The sequence below is a fragment of the Leptonotus elevatus genome, chromosome 1 (assembly GCF_054856555.1).
Source record: "Leptonotus elevatus isolate MCC_2025b chromosome 1, RoL_Lele_1.0, whole genome shotgun sequence".
Classification (NCBI taxonomy): domain Eukaryota; kingdom Metazoa; phylum Chordata; class Actinopteri; order Syngnathiformes; family Syngnathidae; genus Leptonotus; species Leptonotus elevatus.
The window spans coordinates 21,253,970-21,273,636 of NC_141239.1; positions in this window are offsets into that span (position 1 = coordinate 21,253,970).

Consider the following 19,667-nt stretch of genomic DNA (forward strand, 5'->3'; position numbering starts at 1 on the left):
TTACTTTACTGATTACTTGCTTTAAACAGTACCTTAGTTACTTTACTAATTGCTTGTTTTAAAAAGTAATTCTGTTATTTTGATTACTTGTTTTTACTTACTTACTGTAAGTTAGATTACAAGTTACTTTAGTAGTAGTACAATCTAACCGCATCCAACAAAAGTCATTGCAGCTCTGCTTACCTTTTTGGCTATGATGTCAGTGCAGATGTATTGCACCTGTAGGGGATGTAGACGTTTCTGCATTTGCATACTGCATCGTGTATCGGACAGTGTCGTTCAGGCAGTGCTTGAAAGAGGCTGTGGATCTTCACGTAGCCTGGCTACCAAATCACAGGTGGAGAAAATTAGATGTTATATTAGTTCAAATATTTGTGAAATTGGACCGTCAGGTACTCCAGAGCCCCGAGTACGTGAATCCAAGACATTAAGAAGCCCATTTTCCTAAATATGTGCCCTTTCAAGAGAGAAAATGCAACTTAGTGAACACACTGTTGTTGTCCCCCTCGGCCACGTTGTGACCTTTACCTCCTGCAAAGACAGAAGCAGTGCATGACCCCCAGTTTCCTTTGGGATCCCCCACATTCAGCCCCCGGGCCTCCCCACCCTCGCCCAGTAACGAGGCAAGGCGTCAAAGGCCTGATTATTTGCACTGACCCGGGTCTGGCGGCCCTGGCCCGGTCGAACTGGATCTCATTGACTCGCCGGCGTGAAGCAGAAGGAGGGGAAGGGGGGGGGGGGATCGGTGCAGCCCCTGGCTCCAGTCAGTCGGCCCTCCTCGGCAGGTTGATGAATGTCCAGGACTTGATGATCTTTGCCACCCAGGCCAGTCGAGTCGGGCTACAATGACTTACAGTCTCCGCGTGGCCGCCGACGCTCCCCCTCCCCCTCCCGCCCCAACCCTTCCACTTCCAGCCAAGCAGCAAACCCTGCGGTCCTCCACAACTCGAGCTGGCTTCCCTCTCTGCCTCCACAAACACTGGAGGTTTATCCTCCCTTGGCCTTGATTGGACTTCTTCTACCCGGCGACACCACTCGCAGCCCCGACCGCAGGCTGGCACGCATCCAGGTTGCACTTTTGACACACGTGACACCTGACTGTCGATTGTGCGAGCAAAGCAAACAACACATTGAATATTTTGTCTTCCTGAAGGTGGTGACGGCTGCCACCGGCCCACTCTAAATAATACATGGGAATATTTGATGTCCTTTCGCACTTCACCGACTGCTCGGAAGTGCAAAACAGGTGAAAATGTGCTCTTGGGACCGTGAAAAGGAAAGCACGCTAACAAGAGGACACGCGTGAAAATGGGGGAATTGTTTTGATCATTTTAGCAGCCAAATCAACAAAGCTACGATTTCATTTGGTGATTTTCCAATAAAAGCCACAATTATTTCGGTCTGCTGCCTAAACGGGTTGCTATATGACTCAAATAAATCACGGAAAACTTTGTTATAAATATTGCATGGCGTCCATCTCTGGAGAGCTTCATTACGACACAGACAGTTTTTTAAATTAATCAATATGAATATTTTGAAAATAAAAATACTAACAAAAAGGGCCCAACAGATGAATTATATTTCAAATATAATGACATTTGTTGAGAAGGTCATTCTATAGACCAGTCATTCAAAACAAACAACAAAAAAGAAATTCATTTTTAAGAAATTGACCTGGATGTCACTATTTTGCGCACAATGTCAAATTACAGTTTGTTACAAAAAAAAAAAAAGTGTAACATAAACACGAATGTGGTAAATATGACACTTTTCCCATTTCGGTCAACACACATATGACAAGTATTAACCTCCTTTTAACTTATTTAATTAGATACAAAATTAAAGGTTATTTTATGTATGATATGCTGATTAATAATAACATTAATGATAATAAAAAAAACACATTTTGTCCTGCCAAAAATCAACATCGAACTCAAAAAATCCATATCAGTCAGGCCCTTGTTATGATTGCGTTTTGGGTCACTGGGTGACTGTGTTTTGGTTGGGCTATGCTTATACAGTTATTATGCACGTGCAGGTCATGAGGCTATTTGAGTCATGGAGGTTTATTTTGCTTATGCAGTTACTGTGTCCCTTATGATGAGTTACTTAACATAACCTCACATTCACCCATTCACACACAAGTGGTCGGCTGCTGCCACGCAGGGCACTGCCTGGGAGCAAATCGGGGTTCAATGTCTTGCTCAAGGACACTTTGGCATGGTTACCAGGAGGGGAGGATCGAACCCACAACCTCACGGATGGGAGCTGACCGCCGAGCCACGCCGCCCTTATTATGCGTGTTGTGGAGGTTATTTTACTTATTCGGTTACTATGTCCCTTATAATTACATGGCCAGTTGCTGTGATTATAATAGTCACTCTTAATTTGTAGTTGCTATGCAGTTGCTGTGTCCCTTCATGATGAGTCACTCTTATTTTATCCGAGAGGCCTTTATTGTCAGAACTGTGCATTGCCCTAGCAAGAGTTATTGAATGACACTTTTGTCTGTACACTAAATAAAAAAATAATTAATACACTTGGTAATTATTTTATGGCAAAAATATTTATTGTAGTCGGAGAGTAAAAGGAAGAAAAATAATGCTAACTATTGGAATGGCGTGTATTCATTATTTCGGCATCATGATTTCCCCCCGCAATTGCGACTGGCTACATTCACTGCAATTTGGATGACGCACATGTGGCCACGCATTTTATTAGCCGCTGCTGCCTTTGTGCTTTGCGCCATCTTTCCATCAAGAGGACCCCTTTAATCAGCGCTGCCTTTTCTTTTTGGTTTGACTTGCACTTCACTTCATGTAACAGCGGTGGTCCAATAATCCCTCCCACAGGGCGGAAAAGAAGTGTCATTATTACTTGTCGCGGGGCCGACAGCAGATGAAAATCTGTTGTGGGTTGTACAACAGCGCACACACACACAAAAACAATCACTAATGGATCATATTAGCAATGTATTAACAAGAGGCAGATTTGAGTGAGGTGAAGCGAACGCGGATTGCATTTCACGCTGCTGAGCAGTTTTTGCATCGGCTCGTCAATTCAAGTTACGGGCTGATTTTAAATATTGATTAGCGACCTCATTAAAGCTGTAGGAAAGTCAACATTTCCTGCTGGAAAATGGAACAAGCAAGCTTATAATTGCTCAGAATTGGATACATTTGTAGAGGAAATTGGTTTGTATGCTTTACAATGGCATGACAAGACAAAAACTTAAATTACAATTTTTTATTTTTTTCCCACAAGAAAAAGTTTTTTGTTTTTCCAGAAGGCTTATCATTCATTACCATACTCCTTACTTTATTCACCCACTTCCGCTCTCTATGGATTCTTCTATACTGTATACGGAACCTCAAAAACCGATAATTTTTCGTCAGCGTGCGTCACCAAATGTTGCCAATGCTCTTCTTTTTTTTTTGCAACGGTGTGGTTCGATGGTTGGCTGTGTGCAACAGGCCTTAAAGTCCTAGTCATTTTGGGGGAGGGGTTCTTACACAAGTCATCAAATTATGAGGGGGAAAAATACGTTTAGATTAGACTTAGATCTAAAAAAATAAAAAATAAAAAATAAAGTATATTTCACAAGAATAAAATACAAATTTAGAAAAAGTGCTTTTTTTCAAGAAAAGTTTTTATTTGCGATTTAAAAATAAAGTTATATGAAAAGATCAAATCTTTTTTTTGTGAAAAATCTGTGTTATTTGCAATATTACAAGAGGAAAAAGTCAGGGTTTTTGACAGATATGAAAATAATAATTATTTATTTATGTCATATTAAAAGAGGAAAAAGCCTTTTTTTTCTTTTTTTTTTACAGAATTTGACAAGAATAAAAACTGTAGTGTTACAATAAGTTTTTTTGGGGGTGGGGGGGATTATGAGATCACAACATTAAAGTGGATGATAGTTGTCAAGGATATTGTCAAGAATATTACAACATATATATATATATATATACAGTTGTGCTCATACGTTTACACAGCAGTCCATGTACAAAAGCTAAAGGTCACTTGGTGACGCAAAAACTCTTCTTACGTTTACTTCATCCTCTGAAGATATCAAAACAATTGCCACAGAATTTTGTATTTTATGGGCATTAAGCCTTTTTTTCACCTTACAGTTGAATGTACAGAACCATTTCTATTTGCACATTACGAAAACTAAGTCTAATTTTTATGAACAGATGCATTTTCAGAGAAAAAACACACCGGAGCAGCATTTGACATTCACTCTTGAAAATTCCGACTTTACTCTCCCTTTGATTTCGCCGTCAGTACTTTTTTTTTCCCCCCCACCTAACTTTGACTGTTTGTTTGCTGTGAGCGCGATGCCCCTTTGTAGTGCCTGAATGATGTCGGATGACAGCTGATGAGGGTGTTTAGCGTCCAAGTGATAAAGCTGACATAGTACGCGTCAAAGGAGGTCTTTGAATGTCCTTTGAAAGGCAACAGTGTCCGCGCACGCTTCATCCGTGTGTTCCCTTGAAAGCACATCTGACTTCCGTTGAAGCCCCCCTGCCGGCGCAGGAGACATTCCTGACAAACGGGGTGAGCTGGGGGCTTTGAATGGCGGCCTTGTTGAGGGTCAGCCTCGGCGGCAGCGACGGGCAATTCGGGGGGTGCCCCGCTGAGCCGGACCGTGACCCGGCCTCGGAGCGGCGCTCCCAGGTGACAAATAAAAAACACAGTGGGGGGGGGGGGGGGGGGCACCTCGGGCTCCACAATGCTAATTCCGCACAATGTGTCCAATTGTAGCGCCTCTGCCAGCTATTCACATGGCTGCTAATTAGGAAATAAATAGAAACAAAAGGCTCCTTGAGTGTTTTTTTTTCCTTCTTCTGGTGTTGGCGCCACGGATCATCAGCGCCAAGACCGCTTCACGCCACACGTTAAAGCGTCATAATTCATACTAAAGCATGCTTGAGTAATGGTCAGCGGCGCTTGGAGATACAGAAATTCCAGACGGTCGCCATCCTTATCTGAGATGGCTGAGGCAAGATATTAAGTCTATAACGTTTGTTAAAGGTGCCTCATAAATGGTGGGCCTTATAAATGAGAAGGAAGGAAGTTTCGCTCGACGTCAACTTTATAAAAGAAGAAGAAGAAGAAAAATTTGAGCAAAAGGTGCTACATTAACTTGGTAGTGACATTGTCAGAAGCTACTAGAGGTGCATGCTAATTGGCAACAAAACTCATGGTCCTGGCTGGTCCACTAGCATTATAGCGCAATTTTTTTTGTTTTCCCCCGCCCACTATTATAAACACAAATCAACAATGACAAACATACCATTGTTAGGAGACACTGTCAGATGATAATATACTGTTTGAACATGCTAAACGCTATTGCTAACAAACCTCGTGTTGTTTTCTGATTCACAGCAATTGAATGAAGGGCATTGCTCTATAATAGTTCTCAATTGAAGACGCAATGATGTAAAGCGTATGGTTTTTGTTAGCATTAGCATTTATCTTGAACATATTTGGGTAGGATTGCTGATACCAATTTGTGCGCTAACTTTATGGAGTTCTGACTGAAATTCCAAGGTTATTTCAATATATTGTGGAACAAGGAGGAATCTAGTTCTTCCTTCAATTTTAATGTCTTTTCAAGTGACAAAAAACAATGAATATCTATTTTTATTGCAATCTTTTCAAGTATTAAGGGATACCGTTGATCGACAAATGCATTAACATTAATATAGCAACAGTAGAACCTGCTGAGAGACTTTTTCAAAATGAAATGTAATGTGGCAGAGTCTCGCTGTAATCTGAGTAATTAACAATGAACGGCTCCGTAAGCCACAAGCACTCTATAAATAATTCCCTCCAATCTAAAAGCTCCGCTTAGTTCACACAAAAAGAAAAGCAAACTGACAGGATGGTGTCAGTCAACTCGCTTGTCCTTACATGATTTTACAAACAAGTAGCTTAGTGTCGTCTGACTGAAAGGATGTTTAGCCAAGCTTGTAGCAGGATGCTAAGCTAACAGTTGCTAAACACAGCACACTGATTTATTGTTAGGGGCAACATCTTGAATCTCACCGTTGCTATGAATATGACAACAAATGTTGAGTCAAACCAGCAAACTTTTATCTAGCTTAGCTTCACGTGACTAAAAACATGAATTCTACATACATGATAAAGAATCTAGCATTTAAAAAGAATACATTAACTAGTTCATCCCTATCACTTGCTTGTTAGCTCAGCTATTTCCCGCCACTGAGATAACCATAAACATTTATTGGCATAAACTGAAATTTATTACATGATTTGTAAAAATTGCACGAGTTTGTTGTGGTCACTAGGTCGATACGCTTGTTAGCTCAGCTATTTCTCGCTGTTAAGCTAAGATTCAATTTAATGTGATCTTTATTGGTGTATTGTATTATTACACACAGATGACATGGGATAATCTTGATCTTTTAAGTCTTGCTAGCTAGCTATTACCGATTGTTAAACTTGTTAACACAATGATCCACAATTACCCATTTCCCGCCATAAGCTAACAGCTGTGAGGCCCCGCGATTTGTAAAAATTACACACCAAGTTTGCTGTGGTCACTATCTCTGGTCGATACGCTTGTTAGCTTAGCTATTTTTCGCTGTTAAGATAACATTCAATTTCTTGTGATTTTATTGGTGTTTTTGTATTAATACACACAGATGATATGTGATAAATGTCAGCTTTTAAGTCTTGCTAGCTAGTATTTCTGATCGTTAAACTTGTTAGCATCGTTTAGCCATTTCCCACCATAAGCTAACAGCTTAAAGGCCCAGCGATTTGTAAAAATGATACACTAAGTTTGTCGTGGTGACCATCTCTGGTCGATATACTTGTTAGCTTAGCTATATTTCCCGCTGTTAAGCTAACATTTAATTTTTCGTGATTTTTATTGGTGCTTTGTATTAATACACACAGACGATATGTGATAAACGTCAGCTCTCAAGTCTCGCTAGCTAGTATTTCCGATCGTTAAACCTGTTAGCCTCGTTTAGCCATTTCCCGCCATAAGCTAACAGCTGTGAGGCCCAGCTGACTGTTACTGCCGTGATCTAATTGTCACTAAGCAACTTGAACTTTTGGAGACTACAGGTTCCTTTGCTCAATGGTAGAACGTAATAAAAGACTGCAGGTCGCTAGTGTAAAGGTTGGGTGCGTCTTGCAGGGAGTGCTAACATAAAGCACATGTTCAACCGCTGTCCTCCAAATGAATGGGCCTATTGGGAGGGCAAGGCGCGTCTCTGGGGACATTCCGCCGTCGGCCGCTATTGAAACAACATGGCCAAGATAAAGCATTAGGATCCCGGCAGAATAAACGCTTAGCGCCAGAGGAGGAGCTGAGCTCATCCTGCAAAGAAAAACAGCGAGCGCTGCGAGTGATGGACGCGCATGATGACTGTGGCGCCAGGCGACCTCGCTCTACTTGCGGGCTGCATGGGAAATGGAGAGCATTAAAGAGCAGGCGTACTTGCGTTTGTGCTGATGTCACCGACTTGCTGGCTATGACTTCTTCTTTTTTTCCCCCCAAATTGTTCTATTTATTTTCCCCTCCCGACGGCGGCGGGAGGAGAATAAAAAATGATTATACAAGACGCTGTGAGGCTTCTGTTCACTTTTTACAGATGTGATTCTTCACCAAAATGCTAAACCTCAACCAGTGTAGGTCAAAACAGGTATACGCAGCCTAAACACAGCTTTTTTTTCAGTCCAAAAGAAGCAAAGACTTCAATAAAAAGCATGCACGTATCTCCAATGTTTTATATTTTTTGCTTTCAAACTGTCCAACAAAAAGCATGTATCTTAAATGTCAAAATTTTCTTTGACCCACAAAAAAAATAAAATAATTGCATTCATCCTTTGATGCTGCCTGAAATGAGGTTGAATGAGGACATTTGTACAACACTTGCGGCCAACTTTTATTTTCCTGAAAATATGACATTTTGTTTCGAGTTACCTTGGCAGGACCGCTGCGTTAGCGATTGTGCAGCTTGCAACTCGGCAAGCTCACGCGGGGGTCAAAGTGACACAGAACAGGACTTGTTGCAAAAAATGCTGCATTCTGGCCAAAATCATCTGTGTACTCGCAACATTCCAGGTTATTTATATAGCAATGGGAGAACGAGAGCGAGCGGAGGGGGTAGGACGAGTGTAGACTTCATGTCTCTGCTTGGTGAGAACTATTAAATTACCAGTGGATGTTTTTAATTACTTCACATAAATGTTGCAACACTAAACGAAACTAAAGGGTGTGTGTGTGTGTGTGTGTGTGTGTGTGTGTGTGTGTGTGTGTGTGTGTGTGTGTGTGTGTGTGTGTGTGTGTGTGTGCAGCAGAAAAGTGAGCATTCCTCCTGCTGGCGCGGGGCAGAGGAAATGGCTCATAAAAAGAAACTATTGGTGCGTCCTGCTGGAGCCTCTCATTCTGGGATCCACTTAATTGCCCGTTTTGGCCGCCGTTTATTTTCTCATACGGCATGAAGCAGCCTAATCCTACTGACTGAGAGGTGCCATCGGGTCTTTTATTATTATTATTATTATTAATGAGAAGAAGAATAAGCGAGAAAAACTCTGACATTTGGTTCCTTTGCTAGAGGCAGAGGGGAGAAATGGGGGATTATTAGTTTCAGTGTTTTTTTTTTTTAGTTACGCATTATTTCAAATATAATGACAAATGGCTAACTATGCCCATAAACTGTCTTCATTTTGTCTGTAAAGTGCTTTTAATTGAGATGATCTTAAAGTCTCTGCAAAGATAAGTAGCAATGTGTTGCGCTGTAAGGGAAAGAAAAAAAAAAATCGCTATTGAGAGTATAATTTGATGTATCTCCTCATTTTTGCATCTTAAATGATTGTACTGTAAATAAAATAAAATTTACCACGAAAACAATTACAGTAACAGCTGATAAGTGCTTATGTCCCACTTACCATTAGCTTTAGCAGCCATGAGGCTTAATATCTACATTCATTATTTGCAAGTTAGCGAGTATTCTCTATACGTAGCAGCTGTGTGAGGTACACATCTAATGTTGCACCTAGCATTAGCTTTGTCAGGTGTATGCCTCGATTACCAACTCGTGTTATCTGTAAGTGTTATGCGATCTAACAGCTCGTTAGTATTTGAAAGCTATGTTTAGATTCGGTAGCGTACAAAGAGTACGAAAATACCATTGAACCTTGGGTTCCGTGTTTCAGCAGATTTCACCAACCTCATTGTTTTGTCCCGATATTACGCAGTTCCCGTCCCGGCGTCGCACAGTTGTCGCAGCGATTCGTATGACAAACCAATAAAACAAAACAACAAAACAAATTTAACAGTTAAATTCCTTCCATATTCATGTTTGTTTTCTCATTTGTATTCAGGAGCAGACGTTGACCGGAACTAGAACAACTTCCTGCTTTTGCATCTAAAAATCAAGAGTAATGTAGTCCTATTAGTTACTGGGGTGACCACTCACCGGTCAGACAACGCAAGCTGAGCTTTGTAGCGGTATATTTCCAATGTTACAATGAGCGCGAGGTAAACGGCGGTACCTGCTTGAAAGAGCCCCCCTAACAACATTAGCTGCGACGCAACTCCTAGTGCCTTCTTTAGAAGTAATTACCACCTTGCGTTAGCTTTAGCAGCCCTAACAATTCATCCAGCACGTTAGCAAGAATTTGCCTCTCCACACCACACTTATGTTTCTAGTTTTCAAGTATTTAGCACCATTAGCATAAGCAGCAACCTCGTGTTCACATATTCTTGTTATTCTTTAAACAAATCGCTTTTCAACAGTGTTACCAAAAATGAGCGCACTTGCGTAAAACATCAGAGACTTTATTTACAATGTTTCTCACACTTGTGACAAGGCCACCGATGCCCAACGGCGTCACGCCAAGCTGTCGTTTTGAGTAAGGACGCCATAGCTGAATCTTTCTTTTGTTCGGCGTAATTGCATGAAGAAGTAAGGTGGCTTCCTGTCTGTCCGAGCGTTGGTGTCCCCCCGGTTGCCCCCACGGTGCCCGACGCTAGCGCTGCTGCCCGCTATTGTGGCAGCCGAGGAGGAGGAGAGGATGTGGGACAATGCGAGGAAGGAAGAGGAGGGAATCCACAAAGAAGAAGACAGCATTCCCCTGAGAAGTCGATCTCCTTCCGTCCCTCTTAAACACTGACTTTGGCATTTAGCTTTGGATGTCGTTTAGTATCTCTACTGCTGGTTGACATAATATGAATTGAAGCTAGGTATAGAACATGGATGGATTGCTACACTGACGCCAATTAGCGAGTATTTGCCACCTCATGCTTTCTTTATCATCCAAAAGAAGACATGACTAAGGGCAAGTTTGTGTGCTTTTTAAAGCTAGCGTTAGATTTCATAGCCAAAGGAAGTCTCGTCTCAAAGTCGTTATGCACATATTCATTCATCTATTTTTCTCACCTGGCTTTAGCATCCAAGTGACTAAGGAGAAGCGTCTTCCACCTAAGCTTCAATAGCCAAGCGGTTAATACGTTTTTGCCAGGTAGCGTTAGCATTGCTTTAAGTTTAGTACGGATTGCTAGGAACTGTTTATGACATGTTTTTATGAAACTTTAGTGAGATGGCTGTTGGTTGTATGTTCTAGCACACAAAGACAAATGATCATTTTACTATCATCTTGCACTAGTGAATGCGGCTAACAGCTATCTCTATCTGGCTTACGTGTGTAACAAGCCAGATGAGAATGTACCGTTGCAAAGGACACCGCAGCGAACCCGTCGGTGGAAGGAAACGCGTTTCCAGACGTCTTGTTTACGACGTAGGTTGACTTTTTCCATTAGTGTCTCGCACACTTAAGCCTCTTTTTAGAGGATGCGTATCTCAGCTGATGGATGGCACTATCGTCAAGCCGTCTGGCCAAGAAAGGGAATTAAACGCTCCGGATATGAAATCAAATTGCAAAACACGACCTGCGCTTTTTCAACACTTGGCCAGGCTGACATAAAATGGGCCTTTATTAAAAACCTCAGACCTCAAAAGGAGGACTGCGACACTGATACTTGGCGGTAGTGGTGAGTGGAGAGACGAGAGAGTGCTGAGCCATCACAAAACAGAGCGGCGGCGGCGCACGCATGAGCTCACCACGCTGCTATGCCAGCGCGAGGCCGCAGGAGCCGTGGAAATATTTGGACACGGCTCCTCGCTCGTCTGTAGAACAAACCGGCGCGTCGTCTCCCGCGGTCGCCAGGACACGTTTTCAAGTGGCCACGTGAAAAAAAAAAAAAAAAAAAAAAAGGCCGCTCAGCAGGAGGAAGCCGCGACCGCAGCCCGACACCGCAGACTCGTCTTCGTCAGGCGCGGCGTGAATTCACTCTCGGTCTACTTTGAATGTTTCTACCCCACAAAAACAATGTTCAACTAACCACAACTCAATTTGACATCTAGCGTTAGCTTTAGCAGCTCTTAAGGCTACGTTCACACTGCAGGTCTTAATGCTCAATTCCAATTTTTAGGTGAATTTTTTTTTTTGTAAGCGTTCACATTACCTATTAATCGCGACCTCAGTCTGTCTTCTGTGTGGACGTAATTCGTCCCCAAAGTGACCCGCAGGCGCAGAAGAAGATACAACGTCACTCACAACGCTGTTTGCGGAAGTAAATAAGTATGGTCGAGCGTGTCAGGCCCACGGACTTTTATAAGTTTCATATTTTTACCATCTCATATCTACAGAGGAGTGATGCAGGAGGAAGTAGAAATAGTATTTTGTGAAAATGAGGCGAGCCTGTTCGAGCGCCTCATCTCACGGAGATATCTCCTTTTTTTTTCTCCCTAACGATAACGTCACGTCATTGCCGCGCGTAATAAGTGAGCCGTCTGCGTGGCTAAATTACTAAATATCACCACCGCAAATGTCATCTTTATACTTCAGGTTTCAAGTGGGATTAAATTAAAGTCAAATATAAAAGTCACAACTGTTACTCGGAACAACTTTGCCGATCCACGTACGTCTACTGAGCCGTGCGGACCTCGCGGATGCGTCAAGCATAAATCAAGCTTAACGCCCCCCGCATGTTGGACTTTTGATGACGTCGGATATATGCGACCTGGCCGGTCGCATTGAAAAAATTTGGATACGTATCCGATCTAGGACCACATGTGAAAGTGACCCAGGTCGGATGTGAAAAAAATCGGAATTGAGCCGTTCAGACTGACACAAAAAAGTCAGAAACAGGTCGCATTTGGGCAAAAAAATCAGATCTGGGTCGCATTTGCCGGCAGGGTGAACGTGGCCTAAGATTAGTGTACTTGCTCGTTAGCAAGCATTTGCTGCCTTTTGTTAGCTTATAGTAATAAGACATATCTAAAGGATAATTTGTGAGTATTTGTTACCCTGCGTTATCCGCTGTACAACTCACCTAATGGCTGGATAGCAAGTATAGCTACCTAGCATCAGAATTAGTAGCTGAAAGAACACTCTTATAAGGACTAGTTAGCAAGGACTTTACAGCCAGCATTAGCAGCCATAATACTCACCTAGCGGCTAGTTCGAGAGAAGTTGTGACCTGGCGTTTTTTCTAATGATTAGTTTGTTTGAATTGTATCTTTCTACCCATCGAGGTAGGCAGGAAGACCCATCTATTAGCTAGTCGGTGTGTATTTTGCAGTTCATGTTAACTTAAGTAGCTGTGACTCATCTAATGGCGAGTTTACAAGCAAATGCTGCCTCGCTTTGGCGTTAGTAGCCGTGCAACTTGCAGTTGCTGGTTAGTACTTCCGACATTAAATTAGCTTTAGTAGCTGTGCAACCTTTCTAATGAATAGTTTGAGAATTTATAAGCTAGCATTTGGTTTAGCAGCCATCAGTCTTATGTCATAGCTAGTTAGCCATTATTTGCACCTTGCTTTAGTTTAAGCAGACATCCATCACATCTAATTGTTGGTTAACAACTGTTTCTGCCTTCTATTAATTTCAATCGGCCATCTTTCTGATCTAATGGCTAGTCAGTCATTCTTCTTGTCTAACAGTGAATTAGAAAGTATTTGGTGGCTTGTGTTAGCTTTGTCAGGAATGACTCTCTCCTAATGGCTAATTAGCGATATTTGCCCCCAACAATTAGGTTTAGCAGCAGCGTGACTCATCTAATGTCTTCATAACAAGCATTTGCCACTTTGCGTTAGTATCCGTGTATCATATTGTCTCCGTGTCATATTTTCCACAGCGTGTGACTCTAGTGGATAGTATGCGATTATTTACCACATATCACCCTCACCTGCGGACACGAATTGTCTGATTCACAGCTGCCGTGTATTTGACATCTAATCTTAGCTTTGGAGGCCGTGGAACGATGCAACACAATATTAGATGCTGCACCATGAGAAATAGGATGTATCACTGCGTTGATATTATGTTGACGCCCTGGTGGAAACATGGCCAGTGCAATTTACGGATACTGTATTCACATTCTTGTAAGCAGGAGTTGCCCCCATTTTGCGGTCTATAACGTTGTCATGAAATGTAGCCTCATATCGCAAGCACAAGGCTGATCTGGCCACAAATAATTCCTGCAGGCAAGATGTGGAAGAGATTAGAGCAAGAAATCAGCAAGTGGGGAAAAATAATCTCGGTCAGGCGCAGTTGTCAAAATTTAGTGTCCAGGGAGCCATCATCAGGGTTGGAAGGGTTACTTTTAAAATGTAATCCATTACAGTTACAAGTTACCTGCTAAAAAAAAAATAGTAATGTAATCCAAGTACCATAATATTAAGTAATGTAACTGTATTACTCCATTATTGAGTATGCTCATGAAGACAAAATAAAAATTAATATCACCACAATATATATTCTATACAATGCGCGCCTGCTATTTGCGGGTGACAGGGACCCGGGCAGCCACAAATAGCAAAAATCCTTGTGTAATTAAAAAGCATGCAGGCTATTGATTGATTGATTGAAGGCCATATGCCGTTTTCGAACTGTCACTGAAAGTAACCACACCTCACAGTTTGATAGCTAGATAGCTGGCTAGATAGCTGGCTAGATAGATAGTCATCCAATGAGGATGAAGATGCGTGACATCAACTGCAAAATGAACCAATGGTTTTTAAGAAGTTTATATGAAGTTATGAAGACTTTAATTGCTCCATTAAAAAAATAAAATAAATTGCTCATCAAAATGAAAACTCGCAAAGTTCGCAAGAAGAACAGAGCAGATGCTAATGCTAAGGTTCAACTCGTGGAGCACCTGCAGTCTAGTTGTGACCCCAGTTTGAGTACCACTGGATGGTGTTGGGCGGACAATATCAGTGGGAGTGTGGGAGGAGGTGGTGGTGGTGGTGGGAGGGGGGAGTGTGAAAGGAACTCATAAAAGTCCCATTTGTCGGTGATGCATGAGCAAGTGAAGGCAGCTTTGGCGCACGTGTTGGTGGTGGCGCTAAATGAACTGTTAAGACAAATAATCAAAGACTGCACTGGCGCCAGTCGAACGAGGGAAGTGAGGTGGGGGTTCGGAGAAGTTCAGTGGCTCGCCTGTCCGCAGACCCTACACGCTCTCTAACAGGTGGAGGATCCGCCTGCCGACAGGCCGGCCATCATGGGGCTTTCACAGGACGGAAGTGCTTAAACAAAAGAGGCCGAGCGGGACACTGACAAGAGGAAAGCGTCGCCACACTCCCCTTCTTTCCAGCTATTGTGCTCCGGCACATTTCTCTTTTTAGATATTCTCTTTGGAAACTGACAGCTCAACGCACCGAAGGACGTCAATTCCACTCCTGGCCGCCTGCTGACTATTAAACTGACTCCTCAGTGGCCTCGCCGACGCCACTGTTTGTGTTCCAGGCAGCTTAACGCATCCTAAACTTTGGTATGACACATCTAACCTGAGCTGTCATTAGAAACTTCTCGCTTGGGTGTGTTAAATCTGCGTTGGGTACAATGAAATCTCAAGACTATGACAGATTTTTTAGCGTGTCTATTTTACAAGGAGCACAGAGTGATGATGTAATACGCTACATTAGCAAGAAAGACATTGACTCTTATTTTTTTTGCAAACAAAGGACTGATTGTGTGACCAACATTGTGGATTTTATCTGTCTATTTATCTCTGTGCTATTTGAAGATGAGAAGTACAGCAATAAGATGTTACACTATTACATTAGCTAGCGGGCTAGCTAGCAATGTCATTAGCTTCCTGCTCGTCACACACAAAGTTTCTCATTGTGATCTATAATGTAATAATTTGTTCCAGAGTCCTAACTGACACTATTGAAAACCGTTAACTGTATATATTATGACATGTTTTTTAAGTTCCATTTTCACTTTCACTCACTATCATAAGGTAGATGTAGAAGCAGACATTGTCAGATAATATTAATATAACAATTTAATGAAGAATTAATCATCTCATAAAATAAAACCAACTGCTAATGTAAAACGTAAAAACATCCCTTTTCACCACAAGTAACAAACTAGCAGCTAGCTAGCAGATAGCATGAAAAGCTATAGTAGCAATCTACAATCATTCAGCTTTCACATTTACACTTTTGAGAGTTTTCAGTGAACCGTTTTTTGGATCTTTATCGTACATTACACTTGAAATTAAAGCTATGAGTGTGGACATGTGCTTCCAATCTGCCCCCCCCACCCCACATCAAAAAGACGAGCATGTTCATTTATCTGACTGTAAACACAGCACTTCAACACTCAACAGGCACACCGTTTGCCAACATAACTCCATCCGCTCCCATTACTTTCAGTAAACACCATTATGCGATGGATGACTCTTAATAATTCAAAAGTAGCTCAGGTTTGCTATATTGAGTTGTACTCCACTTCATTAGATACACATGCTCAGTATTGTAATAAAAATAAAAATAAACGCATGGCTGAAGACTACCGCAAAATATGCTGCAGCTGTTTGAGACTACATACAGTACTATAAAAGTTGAGGCATATTCCGAACAGTCACCTACAGCTCACATGAATTTGATTGACGTTGACTTTACGAGGAAAAAGGATGTCATCAAAATGGAAGTGAGAGGTCAATTTGAGCACTCAAATGTACCAACCATTTTGATTGACATCTTGAGAGTAGTTTGTTTTAACAGAGTATTTACTGCTGTGGTTGTAGTTTACAATGGCGTCACACAGAGGAAGTTTCTAATGTTTTGGTTACCTTATTTTGCTACGTCAGATGCTTTTTATAGTAGTAGAAATGTAATTTAGACTATGTTGACAATTGATGTGTCAATCAAAATAAGCATTCTTTTTTTTTATATATATATAACGGTATTGAGGACAAGCGGTTAATAAAATGGATGGATATTTTCAACAGAGCTAAAATTAAACCTCTGAATCATCTTTTTGATGTCAAACGCATTTTGGTTTATGTTGCTTGGTAACTGAATACTAATTTCATAAAAGTTTTTTTTTTCAATTCTTTGTCCTTGATATCTGTGGAATGTATCAATGCTTGTGCACAATAACAAAGACAAACAATTAAAGCAGTGATGAATGGGCCTTGCACTCTACATTTTCAAGTATGCCTCTTACCACATTTATATGGTTAAGGTCAAGGATGGGCAATTGGAGGCCCTCATGTACACTAGCTATTTATTTTTATTTTTATAAAGTTTACTGTAGCTGAGCATTTTGAACTCAACTGCCATTGACGGCTATAGATAATTTTAACTATTTCTATTAGTTTAAAAAATTGTCCCCACTTTAGTTAACGAGAGTATGAAAGCCTAGATTTTTTCAATTGTATTAGAACAGATATAAAATTTGTGATTCATCGTGAGTTAACTAGTTAAGTCATGCGATTAATTACGATTAAAAAAACTTTTATTTTTATTTTTTAAAGAAAAAGATTATTATTATTTTTTTTATTAAAAGAAAAGATTATTTAAAATTAGGGGCATCAGGCGATTAAAATTTGTAATCGTAATTAATTGCATGACTTCACTAGTTAATTCACGATTAATCACACATTTTATATCTGTTCTAAATGTACAAAATAAATAATTTCTAGGTTTTTTACGTCTGTAGCTGTCAATCAATGGCAGTGAATGAGTTAAGTTGTAGTAACAATGTTCACCACTAGATGGCAGATGTTGCCAAAGAACACCTCTAACCAAGACTACTTCTACCAGTCAAGAGGCAGGAAGCAAGGCCCAAATTCATTGAAGAACATGGTGTCCTCTTGCCTTTGGAGAAAGTGTGCCATAAGATATTTAATGTGTGGAAGAAAAAAAAACTTCACCCGTACCTGGGAATCCCTTCATAGAAATTTCGCTTTCAGTTATATAAAACACTCATGTTTTCATGAACGCTTTATAAGAATGATCACATTTTGAAGCCATGCTTCATTACTTTAGTCCAAAAAAAAAAAGCTTTGCAATGTAACGTCGTCCATCTTCTTAGCATACCTGCTTCTGATCTGCTTATCTAGCCTGAGATTGTCAACGCACGAACCCTGGAATTTGCCCAGAATGTCTGCTATAAATCAAAATGATCCGTTTCCTGTTCAATTTCTGGCATGGCTCCTTGAGACTTTTTTGTTTATTCTGTTCTCTGGGGCCCTTTTTCTTTCTTTAAATTTCCAGTGGGCGCTAATACTTCACACTGTCTGGTGCTTGAGCCATACAAAGCAGAGAAGGACACATTGTGTAAGCAGAACGAAAGAAAGCCTTTTTACAGTATCAATACAAACAAGAGGTGGACCTTTTGGCCCCGCAGGGTGAAAGGTTAGCGGTCTGGCAGCAGAGGCCGCAGACGAGATGTATGTCCCTCTCGACTACTGCTGGCATTCCTTCCCATCTTAGAGCACTAAATGGCTCCAGTGGCTCCAGCCTACAGACGCTATATTTTCGCATCGTAAAAGGAGACAAAATAGCGTATTTATTTACCCAACTGCAGAGAGTACCAGGCATCTGTTAGCGGTTTTAGCCGCATACTAGAGAGGAGGCCTTCATTTGTAGAAACGCAGTGTTTAATAATACATATTTTCAGGAAGTAGTGAGTAACCAGGGATGTTTATTTATTAAACTATCAGATTAGACCACATCAGGGAAGGTTTTGTTGCAACATTAAACAATGCTATACCGATATAGGACAATTAATGTCAAGTTCGGTCAAATTGTAAAAGTACGAGAAACTCACGACATCATACCATGTTGAATTGAGCCATAACATACTGAATCGGAATCATACCGAATCGAAAAGTCACACACACACATATATATCAACTTGTCTTTTATTGACGAGATTCAAAGGTAGTTAGAAACTCTAATGGTGTTTTTTTTTTTTGTCTCCCAGCAGCCGAAAAGATGAATTTAGTACGTGCGGATTTTGCATCTAATTGACTATTAAAGCCGAGGCTACTATCTGCGGGAATGCAAGAGTTTGTTGCCTTTGTGCAGGTGTCAAGTTTGAAGCGAAGACGAGCGTGACGGGTCTTGAGGACCGATTCAGTGTTTCTGTTCAAATGAGCTGCTGGGAAACATGAAGGCTTGAGCGAGCGTGCTGAATAAAAGCGACAAATATTCACCACCCGAGAGGCTCTCTTTTATAAAAAAAAAAATTCGTTGGGGAGGGGGGTTTACGCAGAGTGAACAGACTTGAGATTTCATATTCATGACTTCCTCGAAGAGTGGAGGAAGAGGAGGCATAAACAAATCAAGTGAAAAGGATGAAGAGCAACCATCTAGATACTTGGTATTGTCTCTCCGAAGTCAAAATCCTGCCTTTGAGTCCCCCCACGAGGGGAGGGCGCGAGGTCATCTTCTGTGGCAAAACACTGACTCACTTCACACCCACATACACGCACGCTAAGTGAAAGACTACACACAATGCTATTGCTACACACACGCACACAAGTTATTACCCACGCCTGTGACTGCAGTAACCTCCTGCAGCCTCAGTGCTAAACATGTCACTTTACTTAAGCGTGACAACGTGCACTCACGCAGCCTGTGAGGGTCACACAGAAGAAGTCCCTTCACCGCGGGACTCGAGGCCCGGGTGGAGGCACAGCGCCCTCTAGGGTAATACAATAGCGATGGCAGGTCAGGAGGGGAGAGTCACCGTGGGGTTGGGGGTGGTGGGGGGATCTGCATCATCACGGCCCAGAGACAGATGCCTTACCCAGACCTTGAGCGTGGACAAGTTAGACATCTACGACTACTGTTTGGTCCATTTTTAGCCCTGCCGCAAAAACACACAAATGTTTATATATCGGTAGTTGCCGTTATTTGTAGTAATTAAACCAAAAGTATACCGCAAACTATGATCCCAAAACTGTTTTCAAGCCTTTGAAACTCATCATATATTATCATAAATTCCATTAAAACCCTTGTGCGGTCTTAACATTCAGTTTACTCCCCTTGTCCCACGGATTATAGCTATTATCCTCTATATTGAACAACAGTCCATATTCTTTGATATGTGCGTGTGTGTGTGTGGTCTTATTTTTGTTACATAGTGGGGCCAATATTTTGGGATTTTACAGAGTTGTGGGGCCCACCCGTCCAATGTGGGGCCATTTAGCTGGGCCCCACAAGTTTAGACCTCTAGAGGTTTGAATTGGGTTATGGTTGAGGTTAGGGTAAGAAATAGGGGTAGGCAATCTTTTTTGATGGTTGGGGTTAGGGGGAGGGGCTAGGAAATGCATTATGTCAATGAGATGGCCCCAAAATATAGTA